Genomic DNA, 27,366 nt, shown 5'->3' on the forward strand with positions numbered 1-27,366 from the left:
TACATTTCCTTTTCTATCCAAATGCTTTGCTTTCACTAGTTGATGGTGTACTTTCAACATGATCTTCAGAGGTTGATGACACCAGATTGTGCAAACGAGGAGACCAGTCCCTTAAGATCCGAGGGATGCAAGGACAATCTCGATGATAGTGGTCTCCTTTGCAAATGACACATGGAGATTTAGGCTTGGACGGTGCAGTGTGTGGATTTTCACTAGACGATGCCCGGTTACCCCTTTTTGCCTTTGGCTCCTTCTTCTTCTTCTCTTTCTTCTCCTTCCCCTTCTTCTCCTTCTTAGTTACTTGATTTTTGGCTTTACCAGCTTCATCAAGCGAAGAGGAAGGAGGAGAGGGAGAATCGGATGAAGTAGAAGGTTGGGGGGTAACTTTAGTTTCATCTATTTGCCGACTCGATTGTTCAGGAATTATGGTGTTTTGAACAACGGAGGTCAACAAGAGCCATATTGGCAAGCCAATCGTCAATCCTGGAAGTGACAACGTGGCCATATGATGTGCACCAACATCTCCCCAAGAGGAGAAAGGACTAGGATTTCCTCCAAGGGGAAATCCTTGGTTGGTGGACTCCATTTTTCTCAACCTAAGACCAATGCAGGAATGGTGATATTATTCCGATTAAAATAAATTTTAGACACTTTGACACAACTTGTTTTTTCATTTTTTGAGAGTCAAGAAAAAACAAAAGATGACTCTAGTCGCCTTCGATTTTTAATGATCCTGAAGTGACAAGTGCTCAGATGGACCTTTTCCTTTAAGGAGTCTGAAAAGGAACGAAAGAGACTGCTCTTGAAATATAGACAGAGGGATTACCAAACCAATCACAAAACTGCAGAATACTTTTTATGGTACGGCAGTCAATCTTCCCGAATGTTGTGTTCAGTGCATTGCGATCGATAGGGCGGCAGACACGGCTTCCTATGGATAAAGGATATAGCCTATTGTGGTCTCCCAATATATACTCGACGGTACGTGAGAGCACAAGTCCATACTAGCACTTGTCATCTCAAAGAGGAGGAATCACCCAACCAACAGTGAAAGCAACAGTTGCCAGGCTTTACGACGCCGGAATGCGTCTCTAGCCTAGACTTCTAGATGTTGTGCGTTAGATTCCAAAGTGTTTTTATGTTCATTAAATTTATTTTACAGTTGATCTTTCTTAAGAAATTTGCCTTTCAGGTTCACCACGTGATGTAGATATACAATTCCTAAAATGCAATCTAAGATGATAAACAATCGTTTAATCTTCTTTTTGCAATGAAAAACCTAGCTATTAAAGAAAGAGAGACGATATTCTTTCAACATAGAGCAGAGAGCACACACTACATGTGCTGCCCTAAATTAAACCAACAAGCAGTCTAAATGCAAATGCACATGCATGTATTTGTTTTCAGCTTTCTTAATGTGTGAATGACAAGAAGAATGCTAAGTACAAATCTGAATTATCTTTTCAAAGCGACAATACTAACAAGTTTCTCTTCAAAAACAAAAGGAAGATAATGATGACACTTTGCTATTTTGAATTGAAAATTGCTTTCAACACTTGAAAAACTACTAATTCAAATAAAATACAAGAGTAACTGTATAATCGACCATCAAGAACAATATAATTCTTTTCTTTGACTGAAAACGACACTTGCGACACTTTCAAATCAAAAGACGACAATTTGATTATGTTACTTTTTTGTAAAAGAGAACTGTAAATGGCGCACAATACACAAAAACATTCACAATTCTTTGTACTATGGAGGTGGAATCATGAAAAATAAGGGATTTTCTACAGTGGTATACTGATCACAGACAGCAAAACTCCTGAATAAAGCTAAAGAGAGTGAACACAGAAACCAAAATCTGGGAGCAGAAGAGGTCTTGTCTGATCAGCGCACCTACAACACAGGGAAAGTGCGATGCAGCGCACCTACTGCACATGGGAGGTGCGATGCATCCAGATTCCCAAGAGGAGAAAGTGTGATGGTCCAGGGACGAGACTTCAACTTGGTTCCGGGTCATAGTTTGCAGCTTAGTTCAGGGATTTAGGCCGAGCTAATGATAGTCAGTAAATAGAAATCGCAGGGTTTGATCTAATGAGGTTACTAGAGCCACCACTAGGGAAATTAGAAGGTTTGCAAATCGATTGTTTAGTTTATAAAAAAAAACCCGAAGATAGACTGAAGCAGCATTGATCTACTTTGCACTTGCATAGAAAATGCAGTTCGAAGGCTAGCTAGCTTGACTTCAGGCTCCATCTGTAAGTTTATAAAACAAACAAATATAGACAAGCAAACAATCTATTCACTCCCTAATGGAGTCGCCATTTTGTTATAGGGAAATGTAGTGTCCACTCGGAGCTGCTAGTCCCACTAAGACTGGTAGCTACCTTAGAAACAAACAAACTAAAACTACTTTCACTTTCCTTTATGAGAAGTAGATAAGAGGGGAACAAAAGACACCAACCTCAGTGTTGCGCTTGGTTCCTTGCCTGGTTCCTCTACTTTATGATAGATGCTTGCCGTTTTGCCTTCGTCTACCCAGCTTCAAAGAGCACCTGTGGAATCAAAGTAGCATAATACTATCAAAGAACAGAGATCTACAATCATAAACAATATAGGACTAGATATATATTGACCACACAAACGCATATATCATCAAACATACAAGAATGTGGAGGAAAACTTGAATAGCTTTATTAATATCAAGAACAGCAAAGAGGATTACAACCAATTGTTCTAACCCAGCGTCATCCTCCCAGCATGAAAGCCCTTCTTCACCTCATGAAAAGCTTAGATCACCCAACACTATGATATTCCACCAAGAAACCAACAACACTCCCTTACGAGATACAAAATTCCAGCCTCTGGATCTCTTGGATGAGGGATCTATATATAGATGATTGCAGGGGGGTGAGTCAGCTTCTGGGATTTTGATTAGTGTCTCTCTCTGATAGTTCTTGATTCCATTTGGAGATTAATGATCTCTTACTCATCCCTAGGCAAATTCAGAGAGGCAAGTGTCACAGGAGAAGTTTCTCGAAGATTCCATGACGATCCACCTCGCAAATTGTCTCTGCCATTTGTCTACTCTCGCCCATTGCACCCTACAGAGGGGCTTTCCAGTATGCATCACACCCTTTACACTGGGTAGGTGAGATGCATTGTACCCTCTACACTGGGCAGTCTGTATGGTCCAGCTTTGACCAGTTCTGAGCAGTTTTCTGTGGAGAACTTCTGGGAGATGATGTAATCAGCTGACCTTGTTCTTTTAGGGTGTGAAGCAAAACTTTTAAGGACTTAGGAGCCCTTGGTTTATGGACATGTATGATTGGGGTTGCAGTGCCCAAAAATGTCTATAACAAGTAAGCCAATGTTTCAAAGGAAAACATTGAGAAAGAAGTTCCTACCACTCTAACATCCTTGGGAACACCAACCAAGCCTAAGGAAAGGAAGCCAAAGCAATGTCCTTTGTATTTAAAAAGAAGGAGAAGCACTAAACTCAAGGGAAGCCTCAACCTCCCTCAACAACCCCAATCACAATTGAAGAATCAACCAGTCAACAAAAGGAATAATTAAAGGGAAATAAGGAGCAGATTGAAGGAATAACCTCCCTTCAAGCTAAGGGGAAGTAGCCCCAAGCCTCATATATAGATCCAGACACCTAGGGAGCCAAGACTAACCATCTACAAGAGGATTCTGCCCTGTTATAGGAGAAACAAAGTTGCTACAGGAAGGGACAGATTTGCTATAGGAGAAGACAAAGTGCTACAGGAATGTACAGTGAGCTACAAAAGACCATGATTTTGAGCAATTTCACCCCCAAATCCTAGGATTCTAAGGACAACATCCAGAGGAAGGTTAAATACATATTTCTCCTTGCCATATGTAAAAAAGAAGCCTGCAAATTTTTCATTTTTTTGAGTAATACAACCTATGGGAAAATTGTTATAAAAGTTTATGAATAAAATATGAAATGTGGATGTTTTCTTTAAATTGAGCCTCATAAGAAAATGAATTGCAACTATTTCTAGAAACAGAGAATTGCCTTTACCACAACCAAGAAGAAGAAGTAGAAGAAGTGGGGGAAGAAGAGGAAGAGGATGGAGCAAGAGAAGATGTGCCAAAATTCCTTCTGAGATAGCTTGAGATGTTAAGGAGGCCATCCGGGCCATGAATGAGGCACAATTAGGTCGCTAACTTACTCAAATGATGAGCAACACTTTCAGTGGGGGGGGGGGTATGATGGGCCTCTAAATTAGACATAAATCAAGGCCCATCTGACCATCCTTCAGCACATTAAACCTCTCTTTTCGAATTAGATGACATATTTTTAACTTTAGTATGTTCACTAGGAAGGTTTAGAGATAATTTCATATGTGTGTTTAATATTATTTATTTTTGTAGAATATTGTGAGAATATTGGGGAAATTATGAAGATTTGTAGGGTGAGATAATTTAGGGACTTTCTCCCTACTATCCCTACTATAGGAGGACAAATATTGGATAATAAATTAACAAAATATCATGAAATCATTGACAAAATCTGAATCTCCAGTGATTGAGAAAATCTAGGAATGTGTTCCCTTTCATTTAATGCAGATTCCTAGTGTTGGGAACCAAATCTACTATTTGAGGGATTTTGGAGGGGAAATATTCCTCCTTTCAAGGAGAATTCTTCCTCATCATTTTTTATAAATAGCAATTTGAATTTTCCTCTAGGGGCATGTATTTTTTAGTCTTCTTGTAGAGAAAATTTGTATTTTTGCATCTCCACTTTCATTTCTAGCAGGGATGAACGTGAATTGATTCAAATAATGAAGTTTGCTACCATTTTTAGATTCTAAGGCTTGGTATTTTTCACAGGACTTTGAGTATCCTTGGGCTTAGCTATCTCAGGAGCCTCAGATCCCTTTTTTATAATTTTCTTTTCTTCTTTTCACTTCTTATTCACATGCATCTCTTATTCTTGTTTTTCCTATTTTTGCATTTAGTATTGATGCTTCTTTTGTTGTAGGATTGGGTTAAAAAATTGATGTAATTTATTTTATAAGTTATTTTCAGATTCAAAATCATGATGCATTCTTAGAACAACTTTGGAAAGTCATCTTAATCATTGAGCTACTTGGATGGGTTTACTAGTTCACAAATCTAGAATTTCTCGAAGTCCCTTGTAGCAAAATAGTAGTAATTTTCTGCTATTTTTAGAACATGTTAATGATTTTCATTTGAGTTTATTCCACTTGGATTAGGTCATAAAAACATTCAAGTTAATAAGAAAAAAATACCCCATTGCATTTTCGCTTGATTAGGTTAGGAATTGGATAGTTAATTAGCTCATTAGTTTTTGAATTTCTAGTTTTTAGAGTAGTAATTTTTTGCTATTTTTTAGCACGTGTTAACAGGGGTATTTTGGAGTGATTCCACTTGGAATGGAGACCTAATACATCCTACTTAAAAAAAAATAAAATTAAAATTAAATAAATAAATAAAACATAAAAATCCCATCCCATTTTCATTTGATTTACTTGGTCATTCAATGAATTATCTCCTCATGTTGCAATTATGTTTTTCCAGTAGCAACCTCATGTAGCACTCTTGTAGTACGTGTAAACTTGACCACATTTGCTCCAAAATATTGATTCTTTTCTCTTGGGCTTGAATCATGACCCCTAGGATCTACATCCATGACTGAGGAAGAATAAACACCAATTATTACATGTATTTTTACAAAGTAGATTAGGCCTATTTATTTGAATTCATGCTCTTAGGATTTTAATTATAAATTGTTGTTCTTGCCTAGGATTAATTTATTTTCAGAGTAAATTTTCCATTTATGCAATTAGTTTAGGTTTTGATTTCATGAAATTCACTCCATTACATCAGATCAATTAAATAATGACACATTGTATGTTGCACATATAGTGCTGACACATCTTAAGTTTGTACGAACCCTAGCTTGATAATTTAAGTTGGTAGCCTTGGGAGTTGCAACATTCTTGTTGCAATATTGGACTCATAAAAAACTATATTTAAATTTATATTGTTGTTATATGGTTCTCTAAATTAATTTTAGATATGTACACAAAATTTATTTCTAATTTTGATCAAATGCAGGGAGAAGATCTCAATAATATCAAATGGTCAATTCTTCAAATTCCAACTCGTTCCATATTTTTTATCAAAGTCCTTCCCAGAGTTCTCCTTTCCATCTTCAGTGGGTTTAGATTTTATTTATATTTCAATTATTTAATTGATTTTTTTTATCCATGTCAATTTGAATAAAGATGTATCCAAATTTGCAAGATCCTCATTCAAAATCGAGTTTAGATGCAGAAAATATTCCTCCAGTTCAAAAATGTTGGAAGCTCTTATCAGGAGCAACATATCACAAGCAGTTGGTAGATGAAAATGGACATCCTTTTCACCCTTCCAATTGGAACATGAAATCTTCCAGCCACAATTTTGGATCAACAATGGTAATAATTGTTTGGTGTAATGTAATTTCAACAAACCAATTTCATTAACATGCTTACTAATATCATTGATATTGTATAAATGACGTTCAATATTTTTTTTAAATAGGATTCTAGTGATGATGAGCATCTGACCTACCATATTTTGGTGCACCCCACTACAACATCAAATTGATATAAGGTTTCATTAAGATCAAGACTTGGAAGGAAGCATACAAAGAATAGTTGAATCAACCACCTATTCAATTCCCACTACGTCTAGATTCACCAATTAGGAATGACTATAACAATAATAGTTCTTCATCACAAGTTGGAAATGGAGACAATCAAATAGAGGTTAGTATGGATGATTACTTACAGGATATGATTTCCATGGAGGCAATGTTGTTAGATGAATTCCAAAATGATGAGCTAGGGGATGACGCTCATATCACTGATACCTTATTCAAAAGCCTAAAATTTGCTTCCACCACCCCTCTCTTTAGACTTGGTGGCAAGTCAAAGTCTACTCAGTTGGGGACAATGATGTTGTTTTACAACTTGAAAGAAAATTTTGGTATGTTTAATGCATGTTTCTTGACAATATTGACGTAATTCACCTTGATGGTTGATCAAGTCCGTTATACCTTGAGAAATCTTGTCACACAATCAACATTAAAAATTGTCAATTTTCCAAACGTTAAATATCGACATTGAACAATTATATTCCCCACCAATTGTAAGTTATTCAAAGATAAGGTTCTTCTGAGTGATAATGTCTTGTTGGGTAGATGCGAAGAGGAAAATCAGTTGTTGAAAATGTTTGGTGTTAAGTACATATCATATCATGTATGTTTGAATGATTGTATTCCATATAGAGGAGAATATGCAGACAAAGAGATATGTCCAAAATTGGGCATGACAGATACCATAAATAAATAAAAAAACAGGTAAATCACATGGTCCTCCTCACAATATATTGAGGCACATGCCTATAAACCCAAGGATTCAAAGGCTCGTTCGTTGCAAAAAGTTAGCTATGTTGCAGGGATGGCATGGCTCACATAGAAGTGAGTCAGGAGTTACGCGAATCCCAACAAATTCAATAGCCATGAAAATATAGAGGATACATGGCCTGAAAAATTCAAGGATGAAGTACTAATTCTGGGACTCGGCATAGCCATGGATGGTGTCAACCCATATTCCCTCCAAAACACCAACTATTATGTTTTTCATGTAGTAGTGATCAATAGTAATATTCCCCCTTGGTTGTCCGTGAAGAATGAACATCTTGTGTTGGATCTCATAGTCCCTAGTAGAAGACAAGTGAAGAATATGGATGTCAACTTATAACCACTAGTAAATGAATTGAAGGCATTATGGGAAGGGATACATGTGTACAATATATCAAGACCCATCGCAACAAAGAGGAGTTTTACGTTGTATGACATATGTGCTTAAACCATACATGATTATCCAAGCTTAGGAGTTTGCTCCAGTAAATTACATTTTTATTTTTCTGTTTATATATGTAACAATATTGTTTACCATATTAGTTTAATTCATTGCAATTGTTATGATCTTAATTGTTGTTAACATGCATACCCATATACAATAATTTTGCAAGTCTTGTAACAAAAGGGTATCATGGATGTAATGTTGTGGACCTTCTTTGAAGGCTAGGTGGTCCGACCACCTATGAAAGCTAGTGTATGACTGCTCCATGGTATTCCTCCTATAAGAACCACCTTATAGAAGAGAAACATCTACTTTCAATAGTAAACTAGAGAGAACCCAAAGGCTTGCAATAATGACACCAACCGAATGGTTTATAGCATATGAGAGAGAGAAGGAGAAGGAGATTGCATAAATGTTTGATTCAAATGGGAGCCTATGTTTGATGATCCATAATTCTTCAACACCTATGTTGATAATTTTATTGTTAGGATGAAAAGGAAAGTTGTCTTTTATGATCTCCCATATTGGGAGCATCTTAAGATTGCCCACTTACTAGATCCCATGCATATATTTAAAAATGTTTCACTCTTCTTTATGGAGGCACATATCGTCAAAAGAAAATGAAACATTGGCTGTTAGGAGAGATATTATTTCTTCAAAAATTAAAAAGGAATATTGGCAAAGACAAGAAGCTAGAGGAGAGGTTGGTCCCTCTTGGTCTTTCAAAGAAGGTGATGTCCCATGGATTTTAAAGAAAGAAGATCTTTCTTTGGCAAAGGAAGTTAATATTGAGTGTGAGGGTGCCTTCTTTATATGGGCCTTCACTACAATGTTGCTTCACTGTGGAATATTGTTTGTCAAGGTTTAATCGCATGACCATTTGAACCTTCTAAGAGTATGTATGTCAAAAACATGATTTTATTATTTTATTTTTATTTTTATGGAATGGGATATTTTATAATCAATTTTTGTATAATGTACTATTTACTGTGTAATGTCATTATCCTTTGCTCATGCATGGGTGTGTGAACCATGACTTCCCTCAAGACCTATGACATACCATATCTAAATTATCTGCATTTATACATTGGATCACACCAAAGGTGATTCATATGGATAGCATTCCACATTGGTGTCAAGACATAGTTGAGATTTTTTGTATGTTTGAGAAGGAACTGTTGACGAGTTTCATGGACTTGCAAGTTCATCTTCTAATTCATCTACTATATGAGGTTGAAACCGTTGGGGTGGTTTCTTGCCATTGAACATTCTTCTTAGAAAGGTACATGAAGAAATTGAAAGGTTTTGTTCGACAAAGGGAAAAACCCAATGGGTATATGGAAGAGGGGTATATATCGTATGAGTCTTTCATTAGGCAAATCGACAACACACCAGGTGTGGTGATTTGGGACGATGAAAGGAATGAAGACAAAACAGAAGGGGAGCTTCTTAAAACGAATGGAAAGAAGCACATGTTAAAGAGTAAGTAGCTTATCATTTGTCAAATTTTTATACATTAACTATCCACACTGAACTTCATATTAATGCATATTTTGATCTCATACGTATTATATATGTTGGCTTGATTTCATCAGTGATTCTAAAATTGAAGCCATCAACAAATTCATTCTTTACAATATGGAAGCAATATAATTGTGCATCGCATTGTACAAGTAGAAGAGGAGGAAATGAGAACGTGATGGAAAGAATTCAAATATTTAGAGAGAGATTTTTCGGCGAAAATCACATGGAAAATCATTTGTCGACGCATTTCGAACCAAGCCGTTGGGTCAGGAGGCTCCGTTCTGCCTATTTATCTTGCTTAGCTGGATCTGTTTCTTCAACTTGTCCTGACGATGAACCACACTTGTTGGTTCGAAACGCGCCGACAAATGATTTTCCATGTGATTTTCGCCGGAGAATTCAAATAGTTGAATGGTAGAAGCATGCTTTGTCTTGATCATTTAAAAGAAAATATTCGAATGACATGTCCTAACAGTTAGGTTGTTGATTAAGTTAGAGAGAAATATGGTGCATCTGGTCATTACCTGCATGTTGAAGAGGATGCACTAAACATAGGGATTGGGTGCAGTAACTCGGCAATAATTTATTTTTGTACATTTTTGACTTCATACTGCACCTTTGAATCATGATATCTATATTTTATATTTCTAATTATGTTTAGGTTATTAGACACGTGACACCGTGATTTTTTCATTTTTTTATGGGTTCATATTAGAGGAATTTTAAACCTAAAAGTGTCCATAAATTTTTTATGTAATTTCCATGTCATAAAATGTGAACCAATCAAAATCCTTTAAATTTAAAAAAGAGGTACATGTAAATATTTTGGAGGGAAAAGAAGAAAATCTACCTTTTTTAATTGTATTTTTGGCTTATCTCCGTATAGGTCTACTCAAATTTCAAGTGTTGACACTCATTGGAAGTAAAATTAAATTCCCAATCTAATGAGTGCCCACTATGCATAATTTTGAGAAGACCCAAATTGATCAAAATTGAAGATGCATTAAAAAACACGTTCAACACACATTTTTAATGTATTTTCAATTTTTATCAATGTGAGTCTTCTCAAAAGTATGAATAATGGATACTCATTGGATGTGGAATTTAATTTTTCATCCAATGGGTATCTACACTTGAAATTTGAGCAAACATATAAGGAGATAAGCCAAAAATACAATTAAAAAAAAATAGTTTTTTTCTTTTACCTCTAAAATTTATAACTCTTATTTTATTATTTTTCCTTAGGAGGCCACTTTTAGGTTGAAATTTTCTCTATTGTTTGTTCCCATCTATGTGGGCATATCAACATCATTTTTTCACGAAAGATGTTGATGATGGAAGCATGAGACAAGACTGTGGAGTGGAAGTCATGTTCGACAAATCTAGTCGTGCGAGCCACCGTGATCAAAACCTAATGCATGGAACGTTAGGTTATGTTTGGAAAGATACAAGAGATCATTCAAGTGGACTTCTCTTCGTTCTAATTTGTTATTTTTAGGTGCAAATGGTGGGACACCTTTGATCGGAATAATATAAAGGAAGATCGTGATCGTGGGTTGATATCTATCAACTCTAGAAAGATGTGGCATGAACATAGGGAGCCTTATGTTTCCCAAAACACTATAACTAGGTGTTTTTTTACCAAAATGCGTTGGATAGGGATTAGTGGTTCATAATAAGATGATCTTGGATCAAAACATATTCTTGAGAATAACAATGTTATCATGCCAAGTGAGAAAGATAATCAGGGTGATGACGACGAAGAGTGATATGTACTTGTGTTATTTCATCATTTATACTATTGTTGTATGTTTTTGTTTTCTTTATTTGGTTAATTATATTATTTTTTTATTTGTCTTGTTGACATTTTATATAATTGGTAAGATTCACAAACGTATTTACACCTTTTTTTTGCAATGGAAACATTTTTACACTTAGTTTCTAAGTATTTCCAATTATGTACAATATCTATGATAATAAGGATTGAAGGTCACAATCCTTTTCAAATAGGAAAATGAGAAGAATATAACCAAAATGAAAAAATAGTGAATTTAGAAACAACATTAAATATTCATTCTCGATTTAGATACTTATTGGTTTATTAATCAGTTCACATCTTTTTTATTTTTGTGTAGTTCAAAATCAATATAAATCATGTAGTGATAACTCTATGAGGACTTTAACAATGAAAAATTGTGTATTAATATGTAAGAATAAATTCTTGACATAAGAGGCAAATTCATGTTTACTATATTTAAATTCAAGTTCTTGAAACATTATGTAAACTAAAAGGAGGTCTTACGCATGTATAAAACGTTGATTACATATCTAGCTTTTTGGTAAAATGACGTGACACAACTCCTATATAGTCATTTTTGTTTTTGTTATATCAATTAGTATGAGATATATTCTCATATTGGATCATAATCTTATATGGGATATTCTATGTCTTTTAGTCCATAATGATTAATACCTCCATCAAACTTATATATAAAAATGTTGATTACATCATTTTATGGACCATAAGAGAAACAAATGGGCTTACATGGATGCATGAGAGGTTTTAATATTTTCTTCATGGATAATGGAACAATTTTTACTTTTATTTTCAATGGTAATTATAAATAAAAGTTGAATTAATAAACATTTTATGGCTAAGAATTAAATGATAAATAATGTGGTGGTGGTTAAGAGGCGTTTTTTGACTTTCTAAAAGACTTGGTGATGAAATTTTCTTTCCTATTTAGATTATGTAAAATAAATATCTATTTTTATGTATTTATAGCTAAATTATTTAAAGTAGACATGTCTTTATCATTGTGAACATGATGTAATATTAGCTAGGAGAAATGTGAAAACATGAATTTTATTGACTATCTCGTGATAAGTATGTGGGAAAAAATCATATTTCTTGAGTTGTTCATTAAGAAATAATCAAAGATATTATTTGTCAAAAGTTTGAATTTAATATAATATGATTTTTGTATTATTTAACCGATATTTATTATTAAAAAAAGTTAAATTTAAACCAGTAAAATAGCAAATAAAGAACCAAAATAGCACCAAAATGTTATATCTTTATTACTAGAAAAAAATTCACTGCCTCTTTAAGGGAGAACTTCCAATAGAGGAAATCCCAAACTACAAGTAACTTCATAAGCCTTATTTTACATTTCTTGATCCTCATCTTTAGAGAGAAATTTCTAATTTAAATTGGTATGAGTTGTTATAAATATTATATTTAAATTGTTTGAAAATCTCAAAACTTTAGTTATAAATTAAATTTCATTAAAATAGTTTCTTTTTTTAAGTTACATTAAATCTAAATTAATTATAAAAAAAATTGACTTAAGTTTTTTGAATTTAACAATAGATTTAATTTTATAAACCAATATAGATCCATCTTAACAATGGATCGACCAAGAGTCCAGAGGGATCAAATCTCATTATATGAAAACCTTTTTTTAGAATGAAAAAATTGAAAAAATATGTACATGTCTATTGTAGCGGCTACAACCACCCTCCAAAAAAAAATCTTAGCTTCGTTTTGGAGCCTCCCTACGGACCATCCTCAACAGCATGTCTTTCTCTATCAAGTACACTAGCTTCAGTGGTTTTTTAACAGATTGCCAACCTATGCATGATAGCTTGTTTCACCCCCCTCACAGGTTGGTCCAGCTGCAGGCTGAGCATCTCCCTCAAGAAATTGTGCAATTCTAGAGGGGAACCAGCCTTCCCTCCATAAATTGCACAATCCTGACTGGCAACATATTGGGCTCCAAAATTGCACAATTCTGCCTATCAAGCTTCACCAGAAAACTGCGCAATTTGTCCTAGCAAGACTGCTCAGCCCAAAAATTTCACAATTATTAGCAGAGTCAGTTGCTCAGCCTAGAAATTGTGCAATCCCTCTGGGCAGCCAGCCCAGCTCCCTCCCAGAAATGCACAATTTTTCCCATCAGTCAAGCAGGCTGTTGCATGTGCCTTCAGGTTGACCAATTCCCTCTGGGACTGAGAAAGAATGATTTGCATGCATGGATTGCTTCTCCCAAGGCAACATACAAAGGCATCCCTTGATTCAGGAATTTATTTTTAGCAGATGGAGGTTACATGCAAGGATCGTTTCAAAAACCTCCTACCAAGTGTTGATTTTCCTAGATTTATGGCATGCACATCATAACCTTAATTTTATTGAAACTCATTAACCGAACACTCAGAGCTCATTCCTCACATCAACCTTGCAACTCTAACATCCCACATTGCATCTAGGAGTTGTCGGCACATTCAACTCAGTTATTTTTGGGTAAGCCCACTTTTCATGTCTTGCGTTGCGTTTTTGTCGCTTTTTGTGTTTCTCTTTGTGTGCGTGATGTCTGCTTGATTTCAGTGAGCGCTTGTTGTTGTTTTAATGTATGTTAGCTTGTAGAAGCATCGTTTTAGTTTTCTTTCGCATCTCACTGTTGTCGCATGCATGACACCATTTTGCACGGATAGTCGCTATTCAGGGGACTCACTTCACACACATGCATGCTTTCCTCTTTTATGAATCCTACACTTGTTATTTTCATGAATGATCATTCACTCTTCTATGCACTCATATCACCATGCATCCAGGCTTCTCATGTTTTCTGTTGCCTATCGACCGGTCTGGGTTGCCTTGGCCTGGACTGTGCCCTGCCCGGCTAGCACTGCGCATTTCCGGAAGTGAAGGCTCTACCTTCCCTCCATAAATTGTGCAAGTCTGGCCCAACACTAACCTCTAGACTTTCATTACACAATTCTTGGAGGCAATGTCCTTATGGCCCCAAAAATTGCGCAATGCATTTTGCTGGTTGCATGTCACTGCTGACTAAAATTGCGCATTGCGCAATTTCAATCCTCAGCAGGCCAGGTTGGACTGTGCATTGCACAGTTCCAGCGATCAGTCATCGTCCTGATAGCCCAGAGTATGCCTTGTGCAATTTTGGCAATCAGTCTCCCGACCTCCCAGCAGAAATTGTACAACCTTCATGATCAATCACACAGGTATGTTGCAAGCCAGTCCTCAAGTTTGTTTTGGTTTTCCACTGAAAGATTGCTTTCCATGATTGTTGCTATGTCTCCAAGAATCACAGGTGTTCATCTATCTCTCAGCAACACAACTAAAATGGCCTTCAAGAGAGTAGAGTCAAAGGACATCATTGAGATCCCAACAGGGTTTGCAACCAAGCAAGTTTCTATGAGCTCACCTACCTATGAAGACATCAATTTGTTCGTAGATAAGGATATCAATATCAATGGAAACGACATCACAACGAGCAGTACCATCAACAACAGTAGAAGGAAGCACACATGCACGCAGCGAAACCAATAGGAAGAATCTTGACAGCATACAAGAAGAGCAAAGTTGCAAATTCAAACTAGATCCACTCATGATGAAAGGAGATTTGGAGATTGAGGCTATGAGGTGACGGCACGACATGAATATCGCATGAAGGAAGAGAATGGAACAAAGAAGGAGTTGTATGTGTTGAAGCGGCAACTCAAGAAAGAACAGGAGTTGCATAGATGAGAGAATGAGTTGCAACATGAATAGGTATGGAAGGGGGTGCAACATGCACATACAGATGAAACTGCGCCCGTACAAGTTTTGGATCCATCCCAACAGCTGGCACAGAGCAGACAAGGTGAGCAGTGTTGTTGATCGCATGCAAGGGAATTCAGCAGCATGCATGTCATTGTGTGCAGGAATGTGATCCCACCCATTTGGCACACTCAATGAGGTGAAGAGAAGAAGTAAGTCCAACTGGAGTTGAGCATGTATTCTGACAAGTTGATGCGCATGGCCACCAACACATGCTTGTATCAACATGTTATTGGTTTGGTCATACCGAGGATAACCATGTGCATGCTATCAGATGAGTTGGACAGATGAGCCATATCAGTGTATTTGGATGCAACAGAGGCAAGAGTTCATTTTAGCAGGATGTCACCATTAAGCACATGGACACCATCACAGACAACCAAGCTTGGCATCAGTTCACCACCATCGACCATCACAATCATGTCAAAGAGTTGGTCTCACCACAACAATATGAGTGTTAGTGATGTCTTGCATGGCTTGCTCAAGCCATTTTGTCTCACATTGGTACATGTGCAGAATGTATGTAATGTCTTGTCAAGTGGAATTTCAAGTGTCGATAGTTGGATGTAACAGTCATAGAGTAGATGAAGAGTCATGAGAGTAGATGAACTATCACAAAGGGGAATGTCAAGGGCCACCCCACACTTTCCTATAAATAGTCCCTCATAACTCATTGTATATGCTTTTGGTCAGCCAAGCTTCCAATAGGAATATCTTAGAGAAAGCTTCGACAGTATTGTAACGAGCCTTGGTTTCTCCACTGCATAGAGCTTGTATATCTCTTTGGAGGAGCAGGCGGTTGTGGTTGTAACATTCTGCTGTTGGAACTAGTGGTTGGACATGGATGTATTGTATGACTGGAACTTACACTCATTAATATAACAGAGCCAACACATTTCATGCATATGTTGTATTGTATTTCAACTATCTTGAGTACTCTAAATGATAAATGTATATGTTTTCTTACGCATGCATGTGTAGCTATTTCTGCATATGTATGTATGAATCTTTCTTAAATGTTGTTGGTTTAACCATCACTTTGGATTGCTAGCTAACTTGCCTTCCATGTTGTGATTCATCTTTGCTCATGTGTTCCCTTCTTAACTTCGTGCTATTACAGGTTTCCAAGGGGAGCACTCACTTCACTTTCCATGTGTTAGGACTATTCATGCACCTTCCTTGACTTATCGTATATGTCACACCCTTGATACCAATAGGGACATCTTACTTGCCTATGTGCGAAACCACGGTCAAAGTGATAATGCACGACCCACTGCTAGGACTCCTACACCAAACAGTCTGAGGTCTAATTGGGACTTCTTACTGGGGAGATCTCCTGACATGTTGGCGGGTCTAGCACCGTCAACATTTTGGAGCTAGAAGGAGGGCCAGATGACAAGCTGAGTCCTCACATCTGTTTTAAATATATGCATATCTATCATGACTAACTACAGAGTTTCCCTTCTGGAGTGTATGTCTTATGGAAACGTCTTCATTATCTCGGAAAAGATCTCGAATAACTTGTCACATAAAACATACGATGGTGGAGGCCACGTATCCTTGGTTAGGCACGTGGTCGGCATTGTAGGTTCATGCGAAATACATGGAATCTTTGAAGAGTACATAAGATGTGTGTTGTTCATCTACACGCTTTGAGGGCTCCCAATGCACTGGTGTGCCATGCTACCCGAAAATCCTATTCATTCTCTTGCTCATTTGGTCGCTAAGATAGACTGTGCTTTCAATCACTTTAACCCTAAAGCACTCGATCAAGAAATTCTGAAATTACGAAAAGCACTCAATGAATCCGTTGAACAATTTTACACATGTTTTTGTAATCTTGCATACTAGTTCCCTAAAGATGAAATTGATTGGGAATTTATTTATGGAAGATTTGAGTATCTTCTTCACATATCCGAAAATCCGCAATCCTTGAAATTATCCGAACCCCACCCAACACATTTCAGTGATGGAGTTGCGCAATCACAAGCAGGCACAATTGTTGTCACAAGTGACTGTCCGCCTTCACCTCATCAAACAGCTCCACCAATGCGGAGTGATGTGGGAGATTATGCACAGACATTTGTTGAACTGTCACATCCTCCCACCCCACCTGCTCTTGATATCTGTGCAGATTTGGCTTGCAAGCTTGTTGGTTGTCATGTGGATTCATTCCCTCAACCTCCGTCCTCACATTCTTTTGATCCTCCAAATTGTATTATCTTTTGTTCTTCCATTCCGGACTCCTCACCTACTGTGAACGAGGATCAAGTTGTCGACGGAGTTGGTGTTATGCAACCAACCTACGCCATCATTCATGATGAGTGTGTGCGGGAATATAAAGAAGAATTCACGGTGAAGGATGACTCCCTTCCATCCGCGCCTCACCCGCTCTATCCTGACATCCCTTGTGATTCTTCCACTACTGATTTCCCCTGTAAAAACTCATTTCCAGATGTTCCTACTTCCGATAATTCACAAAACATGTCGGATGTCAGTCTATCATTAAATTGCATAGAGGACACATCCTACTCCAAAAATCCTTCCAACCTGTCATCTGTCATTTCTGAAAACACAGCAGGTGAACATCCTTGCTTCTCATCTACCCCTCTGCGCGATTCATCAAATTATGAGGATGTTGAAAAACATCTCGAATTTTTTGATCTTAGCTGTAATGATCTCTCTACTTCTTCATCCGATCACGATGTTGATTCAATTGTTTTTAATCTGTCTAAAACACGAGTCTACGATGATCTATCTATCAATGAAGTCGAAACCCACCAGACTATCGAGGAACTTCAGCCGAGCTGATGGTTATGTCAGGCCCTCATTGTCTTGAGGTTGGTTTCACTTTCGATTGGGAAATTTTTGAAATGCATAAGGCTCCTCATCACTCTCTGCTTTGCGTTGAAGATCAACCAAACACTCAGATTTCACTTCCTCCACTCAAACTACACAATCCCATTGCTCGTGCATTGGAGGAATCTTACACAACAATCACACTTGCGCAACGTAAGTGGTCTACCTTTCTCAAGCTTTCTTGCATGTAACAGTTAAGAGAATGCATACACTCGACATTTGCATGCAGTGTAGCACAACACCATGGCAAGTCCACAGAGTGCATGTCATGTGCTTTCACTCTTTTTTGTTCTGTGGATGCTTGTAAATTGGGAGTGTGTTTGTCTTCACTATTATATCTTTCTTTTTTGCTAGTTCACATAGTTGTCTTGTTCATGAACTATGCCTTCACCAACATGGGTCGACCAATGTGTCGGTGGCTGCATTGGAAATATCACTTCACGTGATCAGGCCCATGCACTGTTAGCTTAGGAGTAGGAGTAGTGTTTTCTTTTGAGTTATTTGCTTGCATGCATGTTTGATTCTTTCTTTGTGCGTTTGTTTGCTTTCTTGTTTGTTTGTTTACTCGCTTTGCTTTCACATTTTTTTTTGCTTCTTACTTTTATTTTTGGTTTGTTTGCTTGTTATTTTCCGTAGGTTAGTTTCGCATGGACCATGTGCGACTCTTGAAACAAGCTGGGTAAAGTACAAGAGGACTTGTATAGCTATCAACATTTGGGTATCTGTTGTTCACTCTCTTATGTAAGAACTTGTTGTCTTCAGTCCATGATACATCAATGGAAAATATGTATTGTTCAAAGTGAACCTTGGTGAAAACACAATGCTTGCATGCTAACTAGTATCACCTACTCTAGTCGGTTGTTTTTGGGTTAATCCTTGTCAACTCAGTAAAGTAGAGTAAGGTGAGGGGGAAAACCTTAACAAGCACGTCAGAGGTATACATAAACTACTTCTCTGAAGGAAAAACCTCTTCTTCTCTCAATAAGTCAGGATCCCTCTTCCGCCTCTAAAATGAATAAGTGCTATGCATAGTTATGAAAATGAAAAATGAAAAAATGAAAAGGTGAAAATTTTCCAAAAAAATGAAAAATGAATCAGGCGAAAGAAGGGAAAGGATTGTTGTGTAGAGAGATGATGCAAGTAACTCCGTCGGGTGCTGACCAAGCTTGTTGGCAATGGAGTGATGCTTGTGTTCCTACATGACTCCATCGTGGTACTATCTAGGCCTGCTGGCAGTGGAGCAACACCAGAGATGAAACTAAAACTCTGACAACCATACTGCTTGTGCACCAATATACCCCTCATACCCAATCAAAACAATTGTGTTGGCTTGGCTTGGAATTTGTGTCAACTGACCAAGTGCTTGGCAGATGTTACATCTTACAATCAAGCAAGTGTGGAAACCAAGCCAAATAGAGAAATGAACAATACTTTTGGAGGTGTTAGACTTTCTTTTCATGAACAAGGTCCATTCAAAGAGTTGGAGTTCTACCAGTGTCTCGCCAAGTGTTGTAGCGGCTACAACCACCCTCCAAAAAAATTTATTAGCTTTGTTTTGGATCCTCCCTTCCAACCATCCTCAGCAGCATGTCTTGCTCTGTCAAGTACATGAGATTCAATGGTTTTATAACAGATAGCCAGCCTGTGCATGATAGCTTGTTGGATCCCCTCACAGGTTGTTTCTCTGGACTTGGTCCAGCTACAGGCTGAGTAGCTCCCTCAAGAAATTATGCAATTCTGGAGGGGAACCAACCTTCCCTTCAGAAATTGTGCAATCCTGACTATAAGCCTGATGGGCTCCAAAATTGCGCAATTCTACCTGTCAATCTTCACTGGAAAAACTATGCAATTTGTCCCAAAGGACTGCTCAGCCCAGAAATTACACAATTTTGGGCAGCAGTCAGTTGCTCAGCCTAGAAATTGCACAATCCCTCTTAGTAGCCATCCCAACTCCCTCCTAGAAATGCACAATTTTTCCCATCAGTCAAGCAGGATGTTGCATGTGCCTTCAAGTTGACCGGTGCTCTCCGGGACTGAGCAAAACTGATTTGCATGCATGGAATACTTCTCCCATGGCAACATGCAAAGACATCCCTTGATTCAAGGATCTATTTTTAGCATCTAGAGGTTACATGCAAGGATCATTTCAGAAACCTCCCACCAAGTGTCGTTTTTCCTAGATTTGTGGCATGTGCATCACAACCTCGATTTTATAAAAACTCATCAATCAAATGTTGCAGAGCTCATTCCTCCCATTGACCTTACAGCTCTAACATCCTACATTGTATCTAGGAGTCGTCAACACATTCAGCTCAGTTGTTTTGGGGTAAGCCCACTTTTCATGTCTTGCATTGCGTTTCTGTCACTTTTTGTGTTTCACTTCGTGTGAGTGTTGTCTGCTTGATTTCAGTGAGCGCTTGTTGTCATTTTGATGTATGTTAGCTTGTAGAAGCATCGTTTCAATTTTTTTCGCATCTCACTGTTGTCACATGCATGAAACTGTTTTGCACGGATGGTCGTCATTCCGGTGACTCGCTTCACACACATGCATGCTTTCCCCTTATATGAATCATGCACTTGTTGTTTGCATGAATGATCATTCACTCTTTTTTGCACTCATCTCACCATGCATCCAGACTTCTCATGTTTTCAGTCGCCCGTCGGCCGGTCTGGGCTGCCTTGGCCCAGACCGTGCCCTGCCCGACTAGCACTGCACATTTACGGAAGCGAAGGCTCTGCCTTCCCTCCAAAAATTGTGCAAGTCTGGCTCAACACTAACTTCCAGACTTGCATTGCCCTAGAAACTTCGCAATGCAGTTTGTTGGTTGCATGTCACTGCTGACTAAAATTGTGCATTTTTCAATCCTTAGCAAGCCAGGTTGGACTGTGCATTGCGCAGTTCCAGAAGTCAATTAGCCTCCTGACAGCTCGACTTGTGCCTTGCGTAGTTTTGGCAATCAGTCTCTCGACCTCCCAGCAAAAATTGTGCAACCTTCATGATCAATCGCACAAGTATGTTGCAAGTCAGTCCTCAATTTTTTTTTGGTAAAATCAATTGTTTTCCATGAGTGTTGCTATGTCTCCAGGCATCACAAGTGTTCATCTATCTCACAGCAACATAAGTATAATGGCCTTTCGGAGAGTAGAGTCAAATGACACCATTGAGAGCCCAACGGGGTTTGCTGCCAACCAAGTGTCTATGATCTCGCCTACCTATGAAGACATCAAGTTTTTCGTAGACAAGCATATCAAGATCAATGGCAACAACATCACAGCGAGAAGAACCATCAGCAGCAGCAGAATGCAGCATGCCTGTACGCAACGAATGCAATAGGAAGGTTGTTGACAGCATACAAGCAGAGCAAAGCTCCAAGCTCAAAGCAGATCCACTCCTAACAAAATCAGCTTTGGAGATTGAGGCTATGAGGTGACAGCGCAACATGAAGATCACGCGAAGGCAGAGAACGGAATAGAGAAGGAGATGCATGTGTTGAAGCAGCAACTCAAGGAAGAACATGAGCTTCATAGATGAGAGAATGAGTTGCAGCAGGAACAGGTACAGCATGGGGCACAACATGCACAGATGGATGAAACTGCGCCCGTACAAGCTATGGATCCATCCCAGCAGCTGGCACTTAGCAGATAAGGTGAGCAGTGTTGTTCATCGCATGCAAAGGAATTCAGTAGCATGCATGTCATTGTGTGTAGGCATGTGATCCCACCCATTTGGCACACTCACTGAGGTGAAGACAAGAAGCAAGTCCAATTGGAGTTTGAAAATGTATTTCGACAAGTTGATGTGCACGACCACCAGTGCATGCTTTGAGATCAGCATAAACACTATGCATCAACATGTTGTCAGTCCGGTCGCACCCAAGACAACCATGCGCATGCTATCAGACGAGTTGGATGGAGGGGCCATATCATTGTACCCAGATGCAAAGGAGGCAAGAGTTCGTTTCAGCAGGATGTCACCATTGAGTGCACGAACACCATCATGGACGACCAAGCTTGGCATCAGTTCGCCACCATCGACCATCAAAAGCATGTCAAAGAGTTGGTATCACCACAACAGTCTGAGTGTTAGTTATGTCTTGCATGGCTTGCATGGCTTGCTCAAGCCATTTTGTCTCACATGGGTACATGTGCAGAATGTATGTAATGTCTTGTCAAGTGGAAGTTCAAGTGTCGATAGTTGGATGTAATAGTCATAGAGTAGATGAAGAGTCATGAGGGTAGATGAATTGTCACAAAGGGGAATGTCAAGGACCACCCCACCCTTTTTATAAATAGTCCCTCATAACTCATTATATAGGCTTTTGGTTAGCCAAGCTTCCAATATGAATATCTTATAGAAAGCTTCAACAGTATTGTAACGAGCCTTGGCTTCTGCACTGCAGAAAGCTTGTATATCTCTTTGGAGGATCAAGCAGTTGTGGATGTAAAGTTTCGTTGTTGGAACTAGTGGTTGGACATGGATGTACTATATGAAAAGAACTTACACTTCTTAATATAAGAGAGCCAACACGTTTCATGCATATGTTGTATTGTATTTCATCTATCTTGAGTACTCTAAATGATATATGTATCTATTTTCTTATTCATGCATGTGTAGCTATTTTTGTATATGTATGTATGAATCTTTTTGAAATGTGTTGTTGGTTTAACCATCACTTTGGATTGCTAGCTAACTTGCCTTCCATGTTGTGATGCATCTTTGCTCGTGTGTTCCCTTCTTAACTTCGTGCCATCACAGGTTTCCAAGGGGTGCACTCACCTCACTTTCTGTGTGTTAGGACTATTCATGCACCTTCCTTGACTTATCGCATATGTCACACCCTTGCTACCAACAGGGACATCTTACTTGCCTCTATGTGAAACCGTGGTCAAGGCGATACTGCATGACCCACTGTTGGGACTCCTACACCAAACAATCTGAGGTCTAATTGGGACTTTTTACCGGGGAGATCCCCTAACATGTTGGCGGGTTCAACACCGTCAACAATGTCAAAATATTTAATCTCTTTAATGATTGATAAATATATGAGTAAAATGGACCTATAATATTGGTTTTCTATCTCTATATATAGATTGACCGTAGTGTAATTTTTAATTGGTTAAATTGTACTTTTGAATAATTTATTATTATTATTATTAAAAATTGAATGAATGCACATTTTCATTTTTATTAAGAACTAACTAAATTATTTTACCTTTAATTATTTTTTCCTTGTGAGTATTGAAATATTTTACTAATTAGTTTAGAATCAATATGAATGAACTATCTAAGCAATGGAAAAATATTTATCGTAATTTTGCAATCATAGTTTCAACCATACCAAACTTTGTAATTTATAAAAATATATTTGCATTTTTTTAAAGTCGTTTTGCATGCAATTTCATATACAAATTTTGATATAAGTTCACCAATAAATAATCTATGATAAATATTATTTCATAAAAATAAACATCATGATGATAACCATCTAATAAACATAAACATCATCTAAGATACACATTCAAATTCACTACCATCATCTAATTATATACTCCTCTAGCACATATAAACTTTATTAGTTAGCACACAAAACTAATTATCTAACAGAGCATCATCATCGTGATCACATCTAACAAAACACAAGCATTGTAATCTAATATCATCACCACACACATCCTCAAATTAATATACATCTCATGTCAAATAATTGTTATCACATACATATCTATCTACAAGCACATTAAATGAACATATCTAACATTACCTAACAATATACACATCAACACCAGCATATAAATTAAGTACATAAACATGAACAAAAAAAATGCACCATATATATATATATATATATATATATATATATATATATATATATATAAGTCAAATAATTTCTATCAAGCATCTAATACAACAGACGTGGTAGTGGTACCCTGGTCTATAGCTGAAGACGATGGATGGTCAAGTACAACCTCAACTGTCAAACTCTGAGGTGGAGGAGGAGGTGGGTAGTAGTGGCACATCCTCTAGCTCTAGGATGTGATCATCAGATGAATGATGAGGTGTACTACCAGAAGTATCACTGACACCTTGACCATGATATGATGGGGTAGTACTACCAGAAGTATGATCACCACCCTCATCGTCATGATCTGACAGGGTAGCACTGCGTGAAGTGTCATCTGACATATCTATTACTGCATGCCCTGCATCCCTCCTCGCTACCAGAATCTTGCTAGCTCTAACGATATGACACATAAGAGTCATCATCTCATGTGGATAGTTCCTCAATAGATCCACAAAACTAGGATCTGCACTAATGTCTCGAGCCCTCATAGAGTAGACTCCCACCTCAACCAAAAATCTAGACAAAATCTCGCAGTAGTCCATCCTAAATCTCAGACTAGCCCTATGGGCCTAGATGCCCACACCCCTATGAGGATCTACCTCACCCTATTGGGCCTTGCCATCTCCTCATTTTCTCCCTCTAGTGGGGGAGGAGTCATGTCCCTAAGGAATGTGACGATATCTACAAAATATATAGTACACAACAATAATTAGACAATTTCATTAAACAATTTAATAAATAAAATTCAATAAAGTGCTAGAATAGATTTTATTCTAATTAAGAAAGCAAATAAAATGAAACTATATTAATTTAAAGAAAACACTAATATTACCTCTGTCATCTGCAAGCTCATTTGGTGTGAATAGGATGTTGGGAAACTGTCTCCAATCCATACTTTCATATAGAAACAACAACAAGGTAAATGTGTGGTCATTCTCACTAGCCAATAGTGCCAGTGCCTAGGCGGAAACCTTGGCCAGATACTTTGGCAGACCCCTCTTGGGCATCATCTGGCCCCACATGCACATCTTCACCTCAGTCATCGACCTAGGAGGGTGACGGTCAACTGTAGGCCTCGTCTTTGGAAACTGCTCAAAAAATAAACAAAAAATATCTAAAGTGAAGGGCAAGTTCATCCTCCCATGTATCATCCCACGACATCTATCTAAATCCCTACAAAATTGCCTCAAAAAATGGCAGGCCATTTAATACATCGTGGCTCCTGCACCAAAGAATTGACATAATACAAAAGAGGGCAACTAATTCATTGTCGATCACTAGTATAGCGTGCAATGGTGGTCACTAATAATGAGAGGGACCTAACCTCTAGTGCAACAAAAGAAACAATCCATAGATATCCACCACACACCTGAAAATCTGTTGGATAGAATACATGAGCCCCAACATATCTCTGAGAATAGACAAGCCTACTCTCTGTTGCAACCCCATGGGGAACATTAGGGAACTAGCGAAAATCCTTCCCTCTCCTGGATAGGTCAGTGATATAACATATTTCCTCCTCAAAGGGCATATACCATGTCTTAGCACTGACACAGAAAGCCTGCTGCTGAACACTCCATTATGCGGATCAGATGTGTCAACAAGGTAGAGTGCGCCTTTAGGGATGTAGCCTCCTCATAATACTTAAGGAGGCCTATATTCCTAAAGAGTGCTTGGGTCCTTGCGCTAATAGGGTGAGGGTATAAATCTCTCTCCCTCTCTTGGGCCTCCCATAGTTGGAACACATTGTATTGTTCTGCCATTTGCTCCTGCTCCTGTTGTTGCTCCCTATGTTGATGTCTCTACTACATGATTGACATATAAAATACATCAGCCTCATACATAAAACATATTTTTTTTATTAAATGAAAAATGTATTTATAAATTTGGAAACATAGCTTTAAATTTAAAAAAAAAAAAAAAAATCCTCGGTGTGCCCAAAAAACAATAATGCACTGGCTTTGGTGCGTTATCAAACACAACAGTGCATACATACTTATGACGCATCACTTTTAGTTTGCATACAAACATTTTCAGCGCAATGTGTCTAGATAAACTTATGCACTGGTGCGCACCTATAACCTATTCACACTGGACCGAAATTTTCAGATTATCCAACACACCAAGTTATATTTTTTAATGTTATGTATGCAATGCATTTGGTAATTATAAATGTGCCAGACATAACCTAAAAATATATGCACTGATGTATAATTTACAGCTTTTTCCGGTTTGTTGTAATTTACGAAACGTATCGTAAAAACAACGGTGCATTAGGTTCATGCACCGAAATGCAGTGCACCTTATAAATTTATAGGGTGCTTTGCTATCGGTGCGAATCGAAGCTGTCTAACACACCGTGTAGGAAAAAAAATTAAAAAATAATGGATTTTTTGACCTATATTTAAATTCTAATCCGCTAAAAGTTTAAATTAGAGAGAAACATAGACATTACTGGGACATGTGGTTTTCGAGGAGGCATTAATGACACATAATTGAGAAAAATAAATTTCACCATTGTTTGAGAAAATTAGAAAGCCATGTACTGAGCACGGTATGGAAGGATGGTAAGCAAGAGAAGCACCGAAGGAAGGGCACTTGTGTGAGGCAAGAGTGGCACCACTGCTTCAGAGCTCTACAACATTGTAGATAATAAAAATGAAATTTACGACTGGTAGGTTTTTTATTTAACCATGTTTCAGTGCGTTATTAAAACTACACCGATGCGTAAAATATCCAAGAGCACCGTTTTTTTAATTAAAAACCCTATAGCGGTGCTCTTGTTAAGACACATTGAGGCGTTCGAATAAATGTACCACATCGAGGCTTTGTGGGAATAAAGCACCGCATTTAAAAAAAATAAAAACCACTTAGCGGTGCTCTTTCACATAGGGACCAGGGCGTTTTAATACATGAATGACACCAGTGCTTTGTAAGAAGATAGCACAGCATTTTTAAAAAAATTAAAAACCCTCTAGAAATGCTCTTGTTAAGATGCATCAAGGTGTTTTAAATAATTAACTGCACTAGTGCTCTGTGGGAATATAGAACTACATTTTAAAACCCCCCTAGGGGTGTTCTTTCTCAGATGAACCAGGGTGTTTTAATACATGAACAGCATCGGTGCTTCATTGGAATATAGCACCGTATTTTTTTGAAAACTAAAAACCTATAACGGTTCTCTTTCTATGTACGCACCGAGGCATTTTCATACAAGGGCATAGGTGCTACAGGTGGATATAGCACCAACAATTTTTTAAATTTAACCTTTATCCAATGTTATTGATTAGTGCAAGCAACAGTGCGTGGTATATTGTGTACACAATGGGGTGTTATAGTACTGATTTAGCATCGATTTATCGTCACAGTATAGCATGGGATTGGGCACAGTGAATTTTACGACCGACATTTTTGTAAACTTAACCCTTTATTGGTGTTATCGAGTAGTATACACACCGGTGCTCTTTGTTATTTACCACACCATTTTTTTTATTTAAAAAAAAAAAAAATTCTTCAACGGTGTACTATATTCTATTAGGCATCGGCACATATATGTATAGTAAATCACTATTGCGTTTTTATATTATAGATGCACTATTAAAAC

Source organism: Pinus tabuliformis, chromosome X, assembly GCF_031772625.1.
Source record: "Pinus tabuliformis cultivar Carrire ecotype Pingquan chromosome X, CPIR1, whole genome shotgun sequence".
Taxonomy (NCBI): Eukaryota; Viridiplantae; Streptophyta; class Pinopsida; order Pinales; family Pinaceae; genus Pinus; species Pinus tabuliformis.